The sequence below is a fragment of the Pseudophryne corroboree genome, chromosome 10 (assembly GCF_028390025.1).
Source record: "Pseudophryne corroboree isolate aPseCor3 chromosome 10, aPseCor3.hap2, whole genome shotgun sequence".
NCBI lineage: Eukaryota > Metazoa > Chordata > Amphibia > Anura > Myobatrachidae > Pseudophryne > Pseudophryne corroboree.
Window position 1 is genome coordinate 258,859,014 of NC_086453.1, and position 23,255 is coordinate 258,882,268.

Sequence of the window (23,255 nt, forward strand, 5' to 3'; positions counted from 1 at the left end):
AAGACCACCCATGTAATGATGTAATATATATGTGAGTACTATGATAGATTGTGATAGTGCTGTTCACAATTGTGATTTGCTTATGAGTAAGTATGGGGTTAACATAGTAAAGTACACCTGTGGCAAGGTAATTGATTAATGGCTCAAAGCACAGCTCTATTTAAACACCACCGTGCACACTGCATGGACATGCCCAATGAGGAAGTCGTAAGATGAAACTGGTCTGGAAACTTGATGACTGAACTGAGGTGACGCCTGCATACCGCTGAGATCGAGGTTTGGTTTGTGACTCACTGCCAGGTCGGCGCCAGGGATCTCTGGGATGCCGAATGGAATAGAGCCTCCACATGGAGCTGAGAGTCCAACTGTTGCCGCTATTGTGAGATGCTTGTTTTATGTGATATATTTTAGGTGTATATTTTACCTAATACACTATAAATGTGTTTAGAAGACTTACTTCCCTATTGTGCACCTCCTTATTCCTTCTTGCGAAATATATATATACTGTATCTATATTGTGGCAGTCTGGTCCAGATGCCACCCCAGGTGTTTGCAGGACAGGGCACAACAGTTCGGGTGCCTTGGGCCAAAGCTATCTGGGTTTAGGAATGGACCAAGAGGAAGCCCCAGGGGGGGTGTTGGGTAGATTCAAGTTGTCTATTTAATATTGTGTCAAAGATTATCTGGCAGTTGGAAATTATATTATTGTATTGCTGTTGATACACAGAAATACACCTGTGCCACACTTTAATAAAGCTTGTTAGGGCAAGGGCTCAAAGCTCCTGATGCAAACAGATGGCCAGGCGAAAGAGGGCAGGCCAGTGGGTTAGACAGAGAGCCTCAGATTTGTGTATATGCGGTTTGTGGACCAGTGCCTGGTTAAGGTATCCGGTAAACTTCATGTATGGGAGCAAATGACAAATGACCATTTGCTCCCAAACATTGGAAAACATACAAAAATGGTTATCCAGACAAATTGGTTAAATCTATTTGATTTAACTAATTTATCTGAACAACCGGTTTTGTCTGCTTTCTGGATTTTGGGAGCAAATGATTGATTGTCATTTGCTCCCAGACATTACCAGATTTTCTTTCCTACCAGCCAGATTGGGCAGACAAGTTTGGAGTTCATGTCTGATGGAAGAGAAGTTGGGGAATTAAAAGTTTGCAGCAGAGGTTCCCAATGCCAGTCCTCAAGGCACCCTAATGGTCCTCATACCTCCCAACATGTCCCTCCCCAGGAGGGACAGAATGCTCTGCTCCTGGACTTCCCTCTTACTGTATGATTACCACCACACAGGCTCTATTTAATAACAAAAATAGTTTACAATACTTCACTGCTGCTGGGAAAAGGGGCATTTCAGTCCACTGCTGTGGTCAGCCAGCTACAGCACCAGCATGAGGCATAACTCAGGGGATCACATATGTAAGTGTTCTTATGTGTTTATATGTGTGTCTGTAGGTGTTTATGTGTTTTATGTGTTTATGTATGTTTGTATGTATGTACAGTATGTATGTGTTTGTGTGTATACTGTATGTAGGTGTGTTTGTATACTGTATATGTATGTGTGCATGTGTATATGTTTGTGTTCTATATGTGTGTATACGTATGTGTTCTAAGGGTGTGTATGTATGTGTGTGTGTGGAACCCACCCTTTCCCACCTTCAAATCCTGCATTTGCCTCTGACAAACATCTGGAAACCCCCCCAGGAAAATCCTGCGTTTGCCCCTGGCGGTGGCGGTGGAACAGAGCATACTGCGGCTGGCAGGGCAAGTGACGGGCTCGGCAGATGCCGGCCCACTGTTTCTCCAGACGGACATGCCGGGGAGCAGCGGAGGCGTGGTGGACTGCCCCGGGGCACAGCTCTCCAGGCACAGCCCCTCTCTGCACAATGCTGCAAGGAGGACTGCATAGCTGTGTGCCCCAGGGATCAGGGGTGGTGGTGGAACAGAGCACGTTGCAGCTGGCTGGGCAAGTGACGGGCTCGGCGGATGCCGGCCCACTGTTTCTCCACACAGAGATGCCGGGGAGCAGAGGATGCGCGGCAGACTGCCCCAGGGCACTTGTACAGTACTTGTCCGTGAAAAATAACAGTATAGCAGTAGTGTACTAAGCAATTGGGAAAAAGAAAAAAACAATATTCCAGTAATTTATGAACTCCCAAGGAGAAAAGTCCAAACCCCATACAGTACATCAGCAATCAATTTGGGAAATTTGGTATTTTGCTGATGATTGTTCAAATAAATCTGCAAGGTATGGGGTTCACAAATCACAGATTCTAGCCAAAAATCAATTGTGATTGTTAAATCAGGTTGTCCAACATGTTGGATTTTACAGATTAATTGGGGATGTAGTTTACTAGTGTATGGTAACAATCATATGATTTGCAGGCCTTTTCTACGTAACTGATGAGTCTTTCAAGATTGACAGATCTGTATTTGCTGAAAAATCTGCAAATCACCTGAAATATCTGCAAATCACGAAAAAATATCTGTCATTTATGAGCGGAGATTGGGGTATCTTTAAATCTGGAAAATAATCTCAGAATTTTTGTGGTGTTTGCTGATCTATGGGGCCTTTACTAAAGACTGTGAACAATAACGTCACAGATTGGAAAGTTAACTGCAGGGTTCAATATAGGACAAGCATTTCTGTGCTCTGAAATACAAACCAGCTTCATGAAAGACTAAGATTGCACAACAACAGTTGGTTGAAGCAGAGTTCATTAAATTCATCAAGAGTAAACATTGCTTGTGATCCCAATAGAACAGAATTTATATATTATAAGGACATGGCTGTACATTTTTATTAAGGCTGAATATAATAAACAGGATTTTTCCATAGGAATTTTCTGAGAGGGGGGCATGGAGGTGCTACTGATTTAAAGAAGTACCACGCTCAATCACACCTGCAGTCAGCCCCATTGTAGCTAATGGATAGCAGGTGCATGTGCACGCGCACTCCCTGCTATCCCACACCATGAATGTACGCATTGTAGCAACAATATGAGGACGCATCTGTACACATCAAAAGTTATTGAATGCATTGAGCTGAAATTTGGCATGCAGCTGTAGAACTGTCACACAGTGTTGCATGCCAGTTTAAAGAGCAAAAAATAAAAAATAAAGAAGAAGAGGGAATTACTGTATGAAAATTAGAGATGAGCGGGTTCGGTTTCTCTGAAACCGAACCCGCACGAACTTCATGTTTTTTTCACGGGTCCGAGCAGACTCGGATCCTCCCGCCTTGCTCGGTTAACCCGAGCGCGCCCGAACGTCATCATGACGCTGTCGGATTCTCGCGAGACTCGGATTCTATATAAGGAGCCGCGCGTCGCCGCCATTTTCACACGTGCATTGAGATTGATAGGGAGAGGACGTGGCTGGCGTCCTCTCCATTAGAAATTAGATTAGAAGAGAGAGAGAGATTGTGCAGAGTCAGACAGAGTTTACCACAGTGACCAGTGCAGTTGTTGTTAGTTAACTTTTATTTATTTTAATATAATATATCCGTTCTCTGCTATATCCGTTCTCTGCCTGAAAAAAAACGATACACAGCAGCAGCCAGTCACACAGTGTGACTCAGTCTGTGTGCACTCAGCTCAGCCCAGTGTGCTGCACATCAATGTATAAAAGGCAAAGCTTATAATAATTGTGGGGGAGACTGGGGAGCACTGCAGGTTGTTATAGCAGGAGCCCCCAGGAGTACATAATATTATATTAATTTAAAATTAAACAGTGCACACTTTTGCTGCAGGAGTGCCACTGCCAGTGTGACTAGTGGTGACCAGTGCCTGACCACCAGTATATTAGTAGTATTGTATACTATCTCTTTATCAACCAGTCTATATTAGCAGCAGACACAGTACAGTGCGGTAGTTCACGGCTGTGGCTACCTCTGTGTCGGCACTCGGCAGGCAGTCCGTCCATCCATAATTGTATTATATACCACCTAACCGTGGTTTTTTTTTTCTTTCTTTATACCGTCGTCATAGTCATACTAGTTGTTACGAGTATACTACTATCTCTTTATCAACCAGTGTACAGTGCGGTAGTTCACGGCTGTGGCTACCTCTGTGTCGGAACTCGGCAGGCAGTCCGTCCATCCATAATTGTATTATAATATATACCACCTAACCGTGTTTTTTTTTCCGTTCTTTATACCGTCGTCATACTAGTTGTTACGAGTATACTACTATCTCTTTATCAACCAGTGTACAGTGCGGTAGTTCACGGCTGTGGCTACCTCTGTGTCGGAACTCGGCAGGCAGTCCGTCCATCCATAATTGTATTATAATATATACCACCTAACCGTGGTTTTTTTTTCGTTCTTTATACCGTCGTCATACTAGTTGTTACGAGTATACTACTATCTCTTTATCAACCAGTGTACAGTGCGGTAGTTCACGGCTGTGGCTACCTCTGTGTCGGAACTCGGCAGGCAGTCCGTCCATCCATAATTGTATTATAATATATACCACCTAACCGTGGTTTTTTTTTCGTTCTTTATACCGTCGTCATACTAGTTGTTACGAGTATACTACTATCTCTTTATCAACCAGTGTACAGTGCGGTAGTTCACGGCTGTGGCTACCTCTGTGTCGGCACTCGGCAGGCAGTCCGTCCAACCATAATTGTATTATATACCACCTAACCGTGTTTTTTTTTTCATTCTTTATACCGTCGTCATACTAGTTGTTACGAGTATACTACTATCTCTTTATCAACCAGTGTACAGTGCGGTAGTTCACGGCTGTGGCTACCTCTGTGTCGGCACTCGGCAGCCCGTCCATAATTGTATATACCAGTGACCTAACCGTGGTTTTTTTTTCTTTCTTTATACATACATACTAGTTACGAGTATACTATCTCTTTATCAACCAGTCTATATATTAGCAGCAGACACAGTACAGTGCGGTAGTTCACGGCTGTGGCTACCTCTGTGTCGGCACTCGGCAGCCCGTCCATAATTGTATATACCACCTAACCGTGGTTTTTTTTTCTTTCTTTATACATACATACTAGTTACGAGTATACTATCTCTTTATCAACCAGTCTATATATTAGCAGCAGACACAGTACAGTGCGGTAGTTCACGGCTGTGGCTACCTCTGTGTCGGCACTCGGCAGCCCGTCCATAATTGTATATACCAGTGACCTAACCGTGGTTTTTTTTTCTTTCTTTATACATACATACTAGTTACGAGTATACTATCTCTTTATCAACCAGTCTATATATTAGCAGCAGACACAGTACAGTGCGGTAGTTCACGGCTGTGGCTACCTCTGTGTCGGCACTCGGCAGCCCGTCCATAATTGTATACTAGTATCCAATCCATCCATCTGCATTGTTTACCTGAGGTGCCTTTTAGTTGTGCCTATTAAAATATGGAGAACAAAAATGTTGAGGTTCCAAAATTAGGGAAAGATCAAGATCCACTTCCACCTCGTGCTGAAGCTGCTGCCACTAGTCATGGCCGAGACGATGAAATGCCAGCAACGTCGTCTGCCAAGGCCGATGCCCAATGTCATAGTACAGAGCATGTCAAATCCAAAACACCAAATATCAGTAAAAAGCCTCTTTTTTTCTTTGCGTCATGTGCTGTTTGGGGAGGGTTTTTTGGAAGGGACATCCTGCGTGACACTGCAGTGCCACTCCTAGATGGGCCCGGTGTTTGTGTCGGCCACTAGGGTCGCTAATCTTACTCACACAGTCAGCTACCTCATTGCGCCTCTTTTTTTCTTTGCGTCATGTGCTGTTTGGGGAGGGTTTTTTGGAAGGGCCATCCTGCGTGACACTGCAGTGCCACTCCTAGATGGGCCCGGTGTTTGTGTCGGCCACTAGGGTCGCTAATCTTACTCACACAGTCAGCTACCTCATTGCGCCTCTTTTTTTCTTTGCGTCATGTGCTGTTTGGGGAGGGTTTTTTGGAAGGGCCATCCTGCGTGACACTGCAGTGCCACTCCTAGATGGGCCCGGTGTTTGTGTCGGCCACTAGGGTCGCTAATCTTACTCACACAGCTACCTCATTGCGCCTCTTTTTTTCTTTGCGTCATGTGCTGTTTGGGGAGGGTTTTTTGGAAGGGACATCCTGCGTGACACTGCAGTGCCACTCCTAGATGGGCCCGGTGTTTGTGTCGGCCACTAGGGTCGCTTATCTTACTCACACAGCGACCTCGGTGCAAATTTTAGGACTAAAAATAATATTGTGAGGTGTGATGTGTTCAGAATAGGCTGAAAATGAGTGTAAATTATGTTTTTTGAGGTTAATAATACTTTGGGATCAAAATTACCCCCAAATTCTATGATTTAAGCTGTTTTTTAGGGTTTTTTGAAAAAAACACCCGAATCCAAAACACACCCGAATCCGACAAAAAAAATTCGGTGAGGTTTTGCCAAAACGCGGTCGAACCCAAAACACGGCCGCGGAACCGAACCCAAAACCAAAACACAAAACCCGAAAAATTTCCGGCGCTCATCTCTAATGAAAATGTTGAAAATGTCAGTGTTTTTCTTCCAGTTCCTATTTGGCCAAAAGTGGCAATTTTCAGCTTTTGTTGTGTATTTTTGGGAAGGCATAACCCAGTGTAAAGGATGATTTTAGACTAGGGGTTTGTTTTGTTAGATTTTGTTTCAGTTTAGATACTTTTGGGGTTAAGGTATTTGTGAAAACTACAGTCTTTTTTAAAAAATTTAGTAATGTATGCCCCATTTGAAAGATAGGGATTTAAATTTGATGCACATGTCAAATAGCTGCCTGCAGTTTTTGTTCTTGAGAACGACATACACTTTGGTGATACAGTGGGGCAGGGGGGTGTTTTGAGGTTGGTGGGTGTACATTGTCACAGTAGTTAATGCTGACACTGCTCTGATAACGAGTTTAATCATTCAGTTCAAGCTATGATGGATGTGGCTTTTACAGTTTGTGCTAGTGATGCCACTAATGTATTAATTATTCACTTTACAGCCACTGTGTCACTGCAGGGGGACAGTTAGCAGTGTGTTTGTAGAATGATCTGTGTGGTGCTTCTCTGTGGTAAAAGTGCAGAGAGTATAAAAAAGTAGAATACAAACCTGACAACCCTCATTCAAAAAAACTACAGGGAACAAATTGAGTAAGGTTCTACCATATTTTAATGAACCAGCACTGGGCTCTTGTAGCCAGCCTTGGTTCTAAATATACAGGAAAAAAATTACACAGGTTCCCCCATATTTTTATATCCATCAACGGGCTTCAATTGCAGGGGGGTAATGACACAGCTAAGGGGACACACTTCACGTGGTCACCCTGGCCAAAGCATTATCCCCCCCCCCCAACTAGTCAGCTCAAGCCAGGTATTCCTGGGGAAGTGCAGACTCCCCAATAATGGGTTTCCCCTCCCCAGGTTACCCCAGGCCAGGGCTGAAGCCCAGGACTAGATCCAAAACTTGGGGTGTTGGGTGCAAGGTTGATAGCTTTCAGTTTTTGTCAGATTTAACTTATACTGTATATTACAGGAGGACTACAGGACCCATCAGGCCTCCATTATATTACGGTACTTTGATAACCATAAGTACCAGCATGTCAGGTATTAAGGTACCTATAGTCCCCATGTAAAAGAAATATTAAAATAAGCACAGTATTGTACACACACAGTGCAGAAAGTAAAACTTGATTACATACACTCACACTCATACTATACTCACATTGTCCCCAGTGCTGATCGAGCCTCTTGTTCATGTAGAATCCCACTACATGGCTGAAAAAAATATACATACTCACCTAACCCTTGGAGAAGGTCGGTGTTCTTCTTCAGTAGCATCCCAGCTGTTAAAAAATAAGAAAAGCAAGACCCAATCCATGCCAGAAATAGCAGCACTGTATTTACATGCTGTATATATCTGCTATATATAGATTCCCTGAACGTGACAGGACCCACAATGTTTCCTGTACTTGGAGGGCTGCCAACCAATTAGTGGCCACTACTGTGGGAATCTCCTGCTGGTTGGCTGAGAGTAGCACGCATAGCTTATTTCCAAAATGGCCCTGTGAGCCGTGATTGGCTTGCTCACGGCACCATCTTTGAATTTCAAGATGGTCACTGTAAGCCAATTGCTGCTCACTGCATCATCGGTTCGTTCCCTTGGGCTGGCTTAACATAGCCAGCATGAGGAAGGGGCAGGCAGTCCTGCGGAGGAAGAGCTGAGAAGACCTAAAGAAAGATGAAACCTGGGGAGGTGGCAGACTGAAAAACTGTTTAAATGCTATTGCACCCAGTGACAACGCTGTTAAATAAATTAATACAAACATGCAGTGTCTATGTCTTTTTTTAATATTTTTTTTACAGTCAGCCTACAGGTGAAACTGTGGTTCCATATGTGCCTGGTCAGGCTTTCTGGGAACTGTAGGCCCCCTGTAAAGAACAATATAATCCATTCCCATGCTATTAAATCTGCAACCTCCGCCACCAGGGATGCAGGTAATATCACTAGGCTTTCAAGCCAGGGCTGGTTGTTGCTCAGGATGGCAGACCCCATTTTATTTTTTGGGTTCCTCATTTTCCAAGGATTTCCAGTCCTGACCTGACCTGTCTGGGGCTGGGTAGTGTGATGGCAGGAGGAGCCCATGCTGTGTGCCCCCCTGCTATGGCATTATCCAACCCAGATAGTTCAGCTTGGTGCTGGTTATTGGAAAATAGGGAGAATCCCATGCCATATTTCCTCCTTTTCTTCCAATACCAGCCTAGGCTGAGAGTTCTGGGGCTGGTTTTGGGATGCATGCAAGGCTGGGCTAGATTTGGCGGTGGCAGGTGCAAGCAAGTACTTAATCTTTTTATTGTTACTAATGTTTGTATATCCTAAAGAAAATGTTCCACATTGAAATGTTAATATGATGAGAGCTAATCTGCCTTTTATACAGTAGCGTGATCTTTTATACCACAAGTGAAGCATATGTTGGGTAAATATATATTTTCCTGTACAAGCAATTGTGAGGGCACCTGGCTTATTGCATCGATACTTGGAGTTCTGATAACTGAAAAGTTTATATATGCATATATATATATATATATATATATATATATATATATATACATACACACACTGCTCAAAAAAATAAAGGATACACTAAAATAACACATCCTAGATCTGAATGAATGAAATATTCTTATTAAATACTTTGTTCTTTACATAGTTGACTGTGCTGACAACAAAATCACACAAAAATTATCAATGGAAATCAAATGTATTATCCCATGGAGGTCTGGATTTGTAGTCACACTCAAAATTAAAGTGGAAAAACAAACTATAGGCTGATCCAACTTTGATGTAATGTCCTTAAAACAAGTCAAAATGAGGCTCAGTAGTGTGTGTGGCCTCCACGTGCCTGTATGATCTCCCTGCAATGCCTGGGCATGCTCCTGATGAGGTGGCGGATGGTCTCCTGAGGGATCTCCTCCCAGACCTGCACTAAAGCATCCGCCAACTCCTGGACAGTCTGTGGTGCAACGTGGCATTGGTGGATGGAGCGAGACATGATGTCCCAGATGTGCTCAATTGTATTCAGGTCTGGGGAATGGGCGGGCCAGTCCACAGCATCAATGCCTTCATCTTGCAGGAACTGCTGACACACTCCAGCCACATGAGGTCTAGCATTGGCTTGCATCAGGAGGAACCCAGGGCCAACCGCACCAGCATATGGTCTCACAAGGGGTCTGAGGATCTCATCTCGGTTCCTAATGGCAGTCAGACTACCTCTGGCGAGCACATGGAGGGCTGTGCGGCCCCCCAAAGAAATGCCACCCCACACCATTACTGACCAACTGCCAAACCGGTCATGCTGGAGGATGTTGCAGGCAGCTGAATGTTCTCCTTGGCGTCTCCAGACTCTGTCACGTCTGTCACATGTGCTCAGTGAGAACCTGCTTTCATCTGTGAAGAGCACAGGGCGCCAGTGGCGAATTTGCCAATCTTGGTGTTCTCTGGCAAATGCCAAACGTCCTGCACGGTGTTGGGCTGTAAACACAACCCCCACCTGTGGAAGTTTGGGCCCTCATACCACCCTCATGGAGTCTGTTTCTGATCATTTGAGTAGACCCATGCACATTTGTGGCTTGCTGGAGGTCATTTTGCAGGGCTCTGGCAGTGTTCCTTCTGTTCCTCCTTGCACAAAGGCGGAGGTAGCAGTCCTGCTGCTGGGTTATTGCCCTCTTACGGCCTCCTCCACATCTCCTGATGTACTGGCCTGTCTCCTGGTAGCGCCTCCATGCTCTGGATACTATGCTGACAGACACAGCAAACCTTCTTGCCACAGCTCGCATTGATGTGTCATCCTGGATGAGCTGCACTACCTGAGCCACTTGTGTGGGTTGTAGACTCCGTCTCATGTTACCACTAGAGTGAAAGCACCGCCAGCTTTCAAATGTGACCAAAACATCAGCCAGAAAGCATAAGAGCTGAGAAGTGGTCTGTGGTCACCACCTGCAGAACAACTTCTTTATTAGGGGTGTCTTGCTAATTGCCTATCATTTCCACCTGTTGTCTATTCCATTTACACAACAGCATGTGAAATTGATTGTCAATCAGTGTTGTTTCCTAAGTGGACAGTTTGATTTCACAGAAGTGTGATTGACTTGGAGTTACATTATGTTAAGTGTTCCCTTTATTTTTTGAGCAGTGTATATACAGTGTGTGTGTGTGCACTTGTTTATATATCCTAACGGGGACAAGGGCCAGACAGCACACCAACACTGGCGGGACCTCCGACATGGTGGGGACCTAAAATGAGGTCCCCATGAGTCTGACCCTGGGAGGTGATGGGGGAGTCATGTCTCAACTAGAGATGAGCGCCTGAAATTTTTCGGGTTTTGTGTTTTGGTTTTGGGTTCGGTTCCGCGGCCGTGTTTTGGGTTCGAACGCGTTTTGGCAAAACCTCACCGAATTTTTTTTGTCGGATTCGGGTGTGTTTTGGATTCGGGTGTTTTTTTCAAAAAACACTAAAAAACAGCTTAAATCATAGAATTTGGGGGTCATTTTGATCCCAAAGTATTATTAACCTCAAAAACCATAATTTACACTCATTTTCAGTCTATTCTGAATACCTCACACCTCACAATATTATTTTTAGTCCTAAAATTTGCACCGAGGTCGGGGCTGCCGAGTGCCGACACAGAGGTAGCCACAGCCGTGAACTACCGCACTGTACTGTGTCTGCTGCTAATATATAGACTGGTTGATAAAGAGATAGTATACTCGTAACTAGTATGTATGTATGTATAAAGAAAGAAAAAAAAAACCACGGTTAGGTGGTATATACAATTATGGACGGGCTGCCGAGTGCCGACACAGAGGTAGCCACAGCCGTGAACTACCGCACTGTACTGTGTCTGCTGCTAATATAGACTGGTTGATAAAGAGATAGTATACTCGTAACTAGTATGTATGTATAAAGAAAGAAAAAAAAACCACGGTTAGGTGGTATATACAATTATGGACGGGCTGCCGAGTGCCGACACAGAGGTAGCCACAGCCGTGAACTACCGCACTGTACTGTGTCTGCTGCTAATATATAGACTGGTTGATAAAGAGATAGTATACTCGTAACTAGTATGTATGTATAAAGAAAGAAAAAAAAACCACGGTTAGGTGGTATATACAATTATGGACGGGCTGCCGAGTGCCGACACAGAGGTAGCCACAGCCGTGAACTACCGCACTGTACTGTGTCTGCTGCTAATATATAGACTGGTTGATAAAGAGATAGTATACTCGTAACTAGTATGTATGTATAAAGAAAGAAAAAAAAACCACGGTTAGGTGGTATATACAATTATGGACGGGCTGCCGAGTGCCGACACAGAGGTAGCCACAGCCGTGAACTACCGCACTGTACTGTGTCTGCTGCTAATATAGACTGGTTGATAAAGAGATAGTATACTACTAATATTATATACTGGTGGTCAGGTCACTGGTCACTAGTCACACTGGCAGTGGCACTCCTGCAGCAAAAGTGTGCACTGTTTAATTTTAATATAATATTATGTACTCCTGGCTCCTGCTATAACCTATAACTGGCACTGCAGTAGTGCTCCCCAGTCTCCCCCACAATTATAAGCTGTGTGAGCTGAGCAGTCAGACAGATATATAATATATATAGATGATGCAGCACACTGGCCTGAGCCTGAGCAGTGCACACAGATATGGTATGTGACTGACTGAGTCACTGTGTGTATCGCTTTTTTCAGGCAGAGAACGGATATATTAAATAAACTGCACTGTGTGTCTGGTGGTCACTCACTATATAATATATTATGTACTCCTGGCTCCTGCTATAACCTATAACTGGCACTGCAGTAGTGCTCCCCAGTCTCCCCCACAATTATAAGCTGTGTGAGCTGAGCAGTCAGACAGATATATATAATATTATATATAGATAGATAATAGATGATGCAGCACACTGGCCTGAGCCTGAGCAGTGCACACAGATATGGTATGTGACTGAGTCACTGTGTGCTGTGTATCGCTTTTTTCAGGCAGAGAACGGATTATAAATAAAAGTGGTGGTCACTGGTCACTATCAGCAAAACTCTGCACTGTACACTACTGAGTACTCCTAATGCTCCCCAAAATTAGTAAATCAAGTGTCTCTCTAATCTATTCTAATTCTAAACGGAGAGGACGCCAGCCACGTCCTTTCCCTATCAATCTCAATGCACGTGTGAAAATGGCGGCGACGCGCGGCTCCTTATATAGAATCCGAGTCTCGCGATAGAATCCGAGCCTCGCGAGAATCCGACAGCGTCATGATGACGTTCGGGCGCGCTCGGGTTAACCGAGCAAGGCGGGAAGATCCGAGTCGCTCGGACCCGTGAAAAAAAACATGAAGTTCTGGCGGGTTCGGATTCAGAGAAACCGAACCCGCTCATCTCTAGTCTCAACTACCCAGCATACAATTCTCGCAAGTCCCAGAGAATCACGTTTACCAGACTGGAATGGGTTTCGGTGTGTATGCAATGCAGAGTGTGTTTAAAGCAAACACTTCCCCAGCAGCGCTGTGGAGCATTCCCCGAATAATCTCCGGTGCTGCGGTGCCACCGGGGGGGGTTAGGGCGGCCTGCTCGCTCCGCTCCGGTCGGGGGACTTGGCCCGGGGCGGGGGACGGGCGCGGGACGGGCGAGGCCCTAACCCTCGCCCTCCCTCGCTCGCCAGCCAGCCAAGTCCCGGCCGGGGACTTGGCCGGAGGCACCCCGTCCGCCCGGCGCGTCAGCGCCTCCGAGCACGGCAGAGCGCGGAAGGGGGGTCTTTCCCTGGTCCGCCCGGGGGCCGACGTGGACTCCCTGGCCGGGCTTAATAGTCGGGGGCGGGTCCACCGGGAGGGGAGGAGGGGCCTCGGGCCGTCTGGACGGGAGCGAGTCCGGGCCTCGCCTCCTGCCCGTCCCCGGCCGGGTCAACCCCCGGTCCGTGCGGCGGCTCCACGGCCTGGGCTTCCCGTCCAGCGGAGGACACCCCTACTCTCGCCTGTTCTTCACCCGGAGAGAGCCCGGGCCGCGGAAGCCGGCTGGATCCCGGGTTGCGGAAGCCGGCCGCGGATGCCGGAGGGAGCCCGGGCCGCGGAAGCCGGAGGGAGCCCGGGCCGCGGAAGCCGGAGAGAGCCCGGGCCGCGGAAGCCGGAGGGAGCCCGGGCTGCGGAAGCCGGCTGGAGCCCGGGTTGCGGAAGCCGGCGAGATCCCTGGCTGTTCTTCTCTTCCATCCTTCCATTATTTCATTTTCTGTCTGTATGTACGGAGCCCAGGCCGCGGAAGCCGGAGGGAGCCCGGGCCGCGGAAGCCGGAGGGAGCCCGGGCTGCGGAAGCCGGCTGGAGCCCGGGTTGCGGAAGCCGGCGAGATCCCAGGCTGTTCTTCTCTTCCATCCATCCGTCCGTTATTTCATTTGCTGTCTGTATGTACGGAGCCCGGGCCGCGGAAGCCGGAGGGAGCCCGGGCTGCGGAAGCCGGCGGGTGCCCGGGCTGCGGTAGCCGGCGAGAGCCCGGGCTGTTCTCCTCTTCCATCCTTCCATTATTTCATTTTCTGTCTGTATGTACGGAGCCCGGGCCGCGGAAGCCGGAGGGAGCCCGGGCCGCGGAAGCCGGAGGGAGCCCGGGCCGCGGAAGCCGGAGGGAGCCCGGGCCGCGGAAGCCGGAGGGAGCCCGGGCCGCGGAAGCCGGAGGGAGCCCGGGCTGCGGAAGCCGGCTGGAGCCCGGGTTGCGGAAGCCAGCGGGATCCCTGGCTGTTCTTCTCTTCCATCCATCCGTCCGTTATTTCATTTGCTGTCTGTATGTACGGAGCCCGGGCCGCGGAAGCCGGAGGGAGCCCGGGCTGCGGAAGCCGGCGAGAGCCCGGGCTGTTCTTTTTTTTTTTTTCCTTTCATTTATTTCCCCCCACCAGGGTGCGCCGACGAGGGGAGACGCCTCCCCGCCGCCGCCGTACCGGACACATCGCAAATTCACAACGGTGGATTATTATTATTATTATTTTTTTTTACGCGGCCAGCAGGGGGCGCCGCGCGCGCGGACTGGCGCTCGTGAACACTGCATTTAAATTGGTGGTGTGTTTTTGTCTTTTGCCTGTTTTTTTTTAATCTCAATCGTGTATTCCCTCAGCTGGCCAGCGGGGGGCGCCGCGGCGGGGACACGGGCGGACCGGGTACATTTCATCTGTTTGGGGCGAGTGCTTTTTTGAATTTTTTTTATCTTTTAGTCTCGTTCCGTTCTTCCCTTCAACTGGCCTGCGGGGGGCGCCGTGCGCGCGGACCGGCGTCCACCCCTGGCCGCTCCGGGACTTTGCATTCAAATGGGTGGGGTGTTTTTCATTTTTTGCCCTTTTTTTTCACTTCCCCCCTCTCAATCGTGTATTACCTCGGCTGGCCAGCGGGGGGCGCCGCGGCGGGGACACGGGGGAGGGTTCATCCGGGCGGACCGAGTACCTTTCGTCTGTTTGGGGCGAGTGCTTTTTTGAAATTTTTTTCTTTTTATTTTTGTCATCCCTTCGACCGGCCAGCGGGGGGCGCCGCGCGCGCGGACCGGCGGGGCCCGGGGCCCTGCGTCCCACTTACTTTCGCCCGACGGGAATCGTTTCTTTTGTTTTTATCCGAGAGGACACACGGAATCTGCACCCCCCGCAGTGGCGTCAGGCGGCCACCGGGGGGCGCCGCGGCGGGGATCGGGGGGTCGCCCGGGAGCCGCCTGCCCGTCCGCTGGGCCAAGGGGGCCGGGGCGGGTCACGCGCCGCCGTTCCCCCCCGGTCGTCTCGCTCCGAGCCGCCTCTGGCCACCGGGGGGGCGCCGTCGGGTGGCGCGGGGGCGCCCCCGCCGCCCGCCGCCTCCCCCCGCACGCGTCGGGCCTCCCCCCGGGCCCCCGCGGGCCGGGGGACGCGGCCGGCAAGCGTCGGACTCCAGCGCGGAAGTGTCGCGGATGAGTGCGGACCGGGGCGCCCGCGGCCCAGCGGCACTTCCAGGGGCTCGGGGAGGAGATGGTTGAAGCCTGGCTGAAGCGCGCCCTCGGCCGTCCGTGTCGCTACCCGCCGGAGAACACCTCCGCCGGATCAGTAGGTACCAACGAGGCGAGCGAGAGAGCCGGGACTCTGTCCGGGGCCGAAAAGCCTGTTTCCCTGGAGCTTTTGCGAAAGGACCCGTGACAGAATATGCGCGGAGCTCAGAGATCAGCATGGGCAGGGCCTTCTTGCATCCGATTTTGCCCAGGCAGGGCTCCAGGAACCGGGTTACAAAAAGCAAAAACCCCTGGAGCTCAAATAAAAGGTTTAGTGACAAGATAGCCGCGGAGCTCCGATAACAGCATGGCAGGACCAGGATGGGGCCTATAAAGGGTCCACGGCGGGCATCCGTTGGAGCCCGACGTACGGGCCGGGCACGTCTCCTTCTCCCCCGGAGGCAGCGCCCCCCAGCGGGCCAAATCGGGTACTGCAATTTGTGGAAGTTTCGCAGATGAGTGCGGACCGGTGTGCCTCAGGCTGGGAGGCACTTCCAAGGCCTCGGAGAAAAATTGCAGGGCGCGCCGCAAAAGTGTCGCGCGCGCCTCCCGTCCCACTACGTCCGAGAGGACCCCCTGAGCGAGATTTACAGGTGGCGGATGGATTACGGTATGGAAACAGTGAACCAAATGATTTTTGGAGCTTCGGCGAATGGGTTTGTGAGAGGATAGCTGTGGAGCTCCGATATCAGCATGGGCAGGACCATCTCCCCGATGGGGCCTATAAAGGGTCAAGATGGGTGTCCGTTGGAGCCCGACGTACGGCCTGGGCACGTCTCCTTCTCCCCCGGAGGCAGCGCCCCCCAGCGGGCCAAATCGGGTACTGCAATTTGTGGAAGTTTCGCCGATGAGTGCGGACTGGTGTTCCTCATGCTGGGAGGCACTTCCAAGGCCTCGGAGAAAAATTGCAGGGCGCACCGCTAAAGTGTCGCGCGCGCCTCCCGTCCCACTACGTCCGAGAGGACCCCCTGAGCGAGATTTACAGGTGGCGGATGGATTACGGTATGGAAACAGTGAACCGAATGAAAATTACTCTTTTCTTTCAGCAACCCGATCGATGTGGCACTCCGCGCCCCGGCGGGGAGGGACGATCGCTCGGCCGGAACCCAGGGGTCTCGGCCGGCTCCAGGCGAACCCGACCCTCCCTCTGCCCACGGCGCGCCCGGAACCTCTCGGCCCGGAGAGGGCGTCCGGTCCCCAGGCGTCCGCCCGATTGCTCCGGTTTCCGGAGCCGGGCGGGCCCCGCACCCGTACCCCGTGCGGCGCGGTCTGCTCCGTCCGCCGGCACCCGCAGGCGTCTGATGCCGCCAGGGGTGCCGGGGAAGCGTCCCCCTCGCCCAGCGAAGGGCGCTCGCCCCCGGACCCCGGCGGAGCACACGATTTCCCAGGAACCGAATGAGCGTCGCATCGAGATCCGAGGACGCGGCCAGCCCCGATGGCCGCTCCTTGCAGCCCCAGGAGAGGGCCCTGCGCGCCGCCCCCGCTCCGGCGAGGCGGTCGCACGGAAGGGTTTGCCTGCCGGACCTCCCCCGCCGTGGACGGGAGGGCCGGACGGGGCGGAGGTCAGAGCGCGAGAGAACGCGGGAGAGGAGCCGAGTCTGGCGGCAGGGCGAGAGAGAAGCGCAGACTCGGAGCGAGACCGTCCAGGAGACGCAGGGAGAGCGGGAGGTGCTTTTCGGAGGGAGCCGGCGGAAGCCGCGTTCGCCCGTGCGCCAGACGGTGGCATCCCGGAAGGGCGATGGAGCCTCGCGAGGTGGAACTTCTTTACACCCTTTCACCCCCCCGGGACCAGATGAAACCCGTCAGGTGTAGATCGGGATGAGGTGGGGCTGGGGGCAGTTGCTGCCGTCCCAGCGAAAAAAACCATCCCCCAGGACGGCTTGCACAGGTTTCCTATCGAACGGGTTGTTGGGTGAGGAGAAAACAGGCGAAATCTAGCGTGGTGATGTTGCCCCTCCCCGGGGTGTCCGCCCGACGGTGCGGTGGCGGCCGGGCCCCGCCGTCCACTCTGACTCCGAGCTTCCCAATCGGCCCTGACCGGGGACGGCCGTCCTCCTCCTCCCGTCCCCATATTTTCCGAGTGCCCGCTCGGCTCGAGACCCGCCCCGGTCCGCCCTGCCGTGCGTCGGTGGACGGAGCCCGGTCCGGCGGACCCTCCGCTTTCGAGACGGTGCGCGCCGCGGCCCCCGATGTTCGGGCGCGCGCCGGCCGATACCGAGAGCTACCTGGTTGATCCTGCCAGTAGCATATGCTTGTCTCAAAGATTAAGCCATGCACGTATAAGTACACACGGCCGGTACAGTGAAACTGCGAATGGCTCATTAAATCAGTTATGGTTCCTTTGATCGCTCGACCCCGTTACTTGGATAACTGTGGTAATTCTAGAGCTAATACATGCCGACGAGCGCTGACCCCCAGGGATGCGTGCATTTATCAGTCCAAGACCAATCCGGGGGTTCCCGGCGGGTCGGCCCCGGCCTCCCGCCGCCCCCGGCCTCTCTGGCGACTCTAGATAACCTCGGGCCGATCGCACGTCCCCGTGACGGCGACGATGCATTCGGATGTCTGCCCTATCAACTTTCGATGGTACTTTCTGCGCCTACCATGGTGACCACGGGTAACGGGGAATCAGGGTTCGATTCCGGAGAGGGAGCCTGAGAAACGGCTACCACATCCAAGGAAGGCAGCAGGCGCGCAAATTACCCACTCCCGACTCGGGGAGGTAGTGACGAAAAATAACAATACAGGACTCTTTCGAGGCCCTGTAATTGGAATGAGTACACTTTAAATCCTTTAACGAGGACCCATTGGAGGGCAAGTCTGGTGCCAGCAGCCGCGGTGGAAGGAGGTGTGTCAGAGCTCTGCACTAGAAGGGAGAGAAAGCTTGGTTTCTAGCAAGTATTCCCGGGGATTTTTCCCCCAAAACCATGGACCCTCCTGGGGAAGGTGGTCTGGAGGGGCCCCTGCCGGGACCTGGCCCTGGTCCCCATTTAATACCATCAGAAAGGCAGGTGGCTGAAAATGTTATGGAAAAAGAGTGTTTGCATGCAGCAAACGAATACACAGACCTGCTGCAAAGTCTGGAGGAGGTGGAAGCACAGGTCAGTAATCCGGTGGAGCCGGGTGCACCATTGGGAAAGCCCCAAAAGGTATGTGCCGAAGTACCTGGGGTAGCTTTGGTGCTGCCAAGCGGAAGGCAGCTAATACCCCCGAGTATGTTACCCCCCCCTTCTGCTGTGAAGGAGTCTGTTGCAGAGGTGCAGTTGGAGCCAGCATGTGGCCCGGTGAGCAGTAGTCCGGTGCTGCTTTTCCCAGCAGGTGTGGAAAGTGTGCAATCAGCAGTGGAAGAGGTGCACACACAGGGAATGCTGATGTTGGAATCCAGGATGGCTGCTGTGGGGGAAGCCAATATTGAAGGTACAGTGATTGAGAATGATGCTGTTTGCCAGGGGCTGGTGCACCAAACACTGGTTAGTACACTGTCAGATGACATGGATGTGGGTGCAATGGATCAGTGCCTTTCACAAGGTACTGTTGTAGGGGTGTCTGCTGAGACTGTTGGAGTGAAACCTCCCCATGATGAGGATAAGATGTCTGCATCATTAATATCTGACTCTGTGGATGTTTCTTGTATTATGGGAGAAGTTGCAGCACCCCAAACTGCTGAGGAGGAGTCTTCAGGTCCCCCTGTAGTGCCTGTGTGCATTGCAGACTTGGAGAAAGAGGTCCAGAGGATAAAGAAATGGATTACAATTAAGAAAAAAAAGCGCAATAGTGCTTTTAGCAGGGACCGTGCTATTTTTACTGCAGAGGTAATGGAGTTGGAGGAGAAGTTGAAAAGTGTCAGTGAGAAGCTCAATGTTGCCTTACAGTCCCAAAGTGCTTTAAGTGCAGAATTGCCTCCGAATTGTGAAGCTCAGCGCCCTGCATCAGAAGTAGAGGGAGAGGATCCGACATACTCAGCCATTAGGAAGCTGGAGGGTGATGAGTCATGTGCATTACAGATCCCTGCTGCAGAGGAGAGAATGGAGGTTACTATGCCAGTTGTGACAAAGACATTTGGGGACATTGAGCCTGCATATAGCATTGGGCCTGGGCATGATGCTGAGGCGTTACCAGGTGCCTCCTCTAAGGGCATTGCCGATGAAGCAGACCCGGGTATAAGTAAGGCTGTGCTTAAAAGAAATGCTGTTGTGCTATTGCCTAAGATTGATTTATCTAAGTCTGCGCAGGGTATGCCGGCGCTTGACAAATCAGATCTAAGTGTTCCCAAGAGGCATTTGGTAGAGACCATTTTTGGGGATTTGGAAGTCCCAGTCAGAGCTTGGGGTGCACTTTCCCCTTTGGAGAAGAAAAATAGTGCTAGTATTAGCCCTGTGGGGGGTGCGGATATGGGTAGTGATACTGGTGGTTTGGATAGGTCTGGCCAGGTTCCAGCTATGCCTCCACCTGTTGCATCTGAATTGAATACCAAGAAGTCCCCTCTGTTGACCACTGGGCAAAATGTGGCTCAGCCCGCTGTGGTTGTCCCTGAGAATGCTTCCTATGCTAAGGTAGTGTCGGATAGGCCTCCTGTTAGTAATTTGGGTGGGGGTGGGCTCCCTAATAGTGGTGGCCAAATGGCTAAGCGCCGTAACGCGGTCCAGTTAAAGTGGGTGGGTGAGGGATCGCCCCCTTCAAGGTCGGAGTTTTTGAAGGCGGTGTTTAGCATGGGGTTTAAGCCTAGTGACCTCTTTGCCTGCATCCATCCTGTGGGGTCTCCCGATTTTGACTTAAGTTTTGAGGTGTACAATGGCCTGCAGGTTTTTTGGAGTATGTGGGGGGCTGTAAAGAACTTAGAGCCATGGGTAAACTACAAGGCATTCGCTATTACAAGGAAGGAGGTTGTGAAGGTCACCATTCTTGTAAGAAACGAGTCTGTCAGTAGTGTGGACCTGGCCTATTGGTTGTCACGGTTTACGGAGTCCATGGTCACCCCATTGTCTAAAGCCCCAGGTGAAATGGATGTATGGGGGGGTGCATGGGAAGGGAAGGTCCGTCTTAGAAATGGGGTGCACATCCCCTCAGCGGCATACATTGGGCGTGACCGTATACAATGTTTCTACCCAGGTCAACCCAGAATGTGTCACCGCTGTGGGGATTTCAGACATTTAAGTCGTGACTGCCCTGTATTGAAATGTTCCAGATGTAATGCGCTTGGCCATTTAGCTGGTGACTGTGGGAAAATTGTCTGTAATTTATGTGGAGTGGAGGGGCATACTTTTAGTAGATGTGGAATGGCTTTCCATAATTCCATGTTAGATGAAGAGATGGGGGCGGTAGCACAGAGGGTAGAGGAAGATGATCGCCAGGCACCTGTGTTGCCTCTGGCAGCTGCCCAGGTGGTAGCAACATCTTCTGTTTTGAGTGTCTCGAGTGAGGTTGCTGGGGGAAGTTCTTTCGGAGGTGGTGGGAAAGCTGAGGTTGAGCCTTTTAGGTTGGTTGTTGGGTCCAGGAGAGGAGGAAGAGGTAGGGGTAAAAGGGATGGTGATGATCTTATTTTGTCAAACCGGTTTGGGGCATTCTTAAGTGAGGAGGAGGACGAAGAAGGGGAGATTGTTAGGACTGATAATGGGGATTTGGTATTGCAGACCAGAGTAATGAGGCGGAGGAAGGTTTCATCTCATGCTACGTCCCCCTACCAGGTGGCTTCGGGGTCAGGAGGTGGTAAGGGTAAGAACAAGGATAAGGGAAAGAGGAGGAAAGTAGCAGGGGTGGCTTCTAGCAAGTTGGAGGATTTCTTGGTTGAGGGGAAGGTTAGTCAAACTGTGATGACAGTAGAGGAGTTAGCTCCTGCGGTGCAGAATTTGACCCATAAGGAGGTGGGGGCCTCCCCTTCCCTTCCTAACCCTGGTTCTGTACCTGCTGTTGTGCAGGGGACTGGAATGGGAGATCCTTGTCAGCCTCTTTCCGTAGCTCCTACAGTGTTGGAGGTTCTTCCCACCTCTGGTGCTCCAGACCCTTTAGGTTCTGAGGGGGGTTTGGGTGCTTCTAATGGTTGCCCCAGTGGGGTGGTTGATATATCTCTTGAAGATGGTAATATTGCTATGGTTCCTTCCTCCCCTGTGCCTGATGAGGGCTCTTCCTCGGATGAGGAAGTATTCTTGGAAGGTGACTCTCTGCCGGCTGGGGTGAGCATGAAGAGGTGGGGGTCATCAGATGAAGAGTCCCAAAAACAAGTAAAGAAGAAGTGAGCTGAGTCCTACTTCTACAGCCCTGAAGGATGGCTCCCCAGCCCATAAGATTTGCCACTATTAACGTGGCTTCTATTCTGTCAGAACGTGCTCGTCACATGGCCTTTATTTTTTTCAACACGCTTGTGGTTGATTTTTTATTTTTGCAAGAGACTAGGGTAGGTCGACTTGCCGATCTTCACAAGGCGAAAGCTGAGTGGAGACGCGGTCCCTCCTATTGGTCTCTTGCGACCGAGCCGTACGGTGGGTTGGCGGTTCTTTTTACCGGCATGGTAAACATCCAGCGGGTCATTGAATTACAGGTAGGCAGGTGTATGATTTTGGATGTCAATCTGAAGGGGCATGACCTGAGGCTTATAAATATTTATGGTCCCCAAACTAAGTGGGACAGGAAGTGTCTCTTCAGGGAGATAAAGCCATATCTTTTTTCGGCCCGGCAGGTGGTTTTTGGTGGTGATTTTAACACTGTCCTTAGGCCAAAAGACAGGGGGGGTTCAAAGACTACCCTGGGCTATGATTCCCTTTTTTTAGATAGCATGGTTAGACAGGCAGGCCTGGTGGATGTGCATATTCGCCACTCCCCAGACCTCACGGGTTTCACCTTTTTTAGAGGTAGATGTAGGAGTAGGATAGATAGGTTTTTTGTTAAGGAGAATTCGAAAACTTCGGCTCCTGAGTTGAAGCCAGTAGAATTCTCTGATCACGTTTGCCTCTTTGCATCCTTGAATGCCTCAGAATCCCCTCAGAAAGGGCGGGGCCTGTGGCGTTTGAACTCTGAGCTCCTGAGGGAGGAAGAGATCAGACAGTCCTTCAGAGACTTCTTTGAATCTCAGGAGTCACTGTTGGAGGCTGGATGGAGTAGGTCTGAGTGGTGGGAAGTATGTAAAAAGAGAACTCGCAAGTTATTTCGCAACCTTGTAGCCAAAAAGAACTTGGTAAGGCAGAATATCTATCATGCCTTGAGGAAGAAACTTGATCTCTTGATTTCTGAGCAGGGAGATGGTGGGGAAATCTCCCGGGTGAAAGCTCGGATGAAGGAGTACCAGTATGACCGGTATGCTTCCTTGGTTCTGGAGAGGGATTATGGTAAATACCACTCGCCTGATCCCTACCAGAGCTGCAGGAACTCGGTTAACTGTAAGGAGGTGAGGGGGTTGCGCGATGACCGGGGTGTCCTTCGTGAGGATAAGGAAGGCATTCTGGGAGTTGTGCGATCCTTCTACTCTGACCTTCTGTCTGAGAAGCCACTCATCAGAGAGAGGATGGAGCGGTTTCTGAGGGAGACTCCGGGGCTTGAGAGCCATGGCAGTGTTCTTGATTCCTTGGGGAGTGAGATAACGGTGGAAGAGGTCAGGATGGCCATAGACTCTTTGTCTATGAAGAAAGCCCCAGGACCGGATGGGTTAACCTCCGAGTTTTATAAGACCTTTGCTGACATCCTGGCCCCTCGTCTTATGGAAGTATTTAATGAGAGCCTGGGGGAGGGGTTGCTCCCTCCTTCCATGAGACTGTCTGCCCT

General features: G+C 50.6%; 1 long non-coding RNA gene and 1 pseudogene across 1 annotated transcript in view; both read left to right on the forward strand.

Annotated features, from left to right (window-relative positions):
* Window positions 1-23,255, forward strand: part of LOC134965286 (nicotinamide N-methyltransferase-like) — a 91,253-nt pseudogene that overhangs the window by 31,575 nt on the left and 36,423 nt on the right.
* LOC134965492 (uncharacterized) overlaps window positions 300-23,255 on the forward strand; it is a 37,341-nt gene continuing 14,385 nt past the window's right edge. Inside the window, exon 1 of the long non-coding RNA XR_010188397.1 lies at window positions 300-379. This is a non-coding gene — a long non-coding RNA (uncharacterized LOC134965492). The remainder of the gene's footprint in view (window positions 380-23,255) is intronic.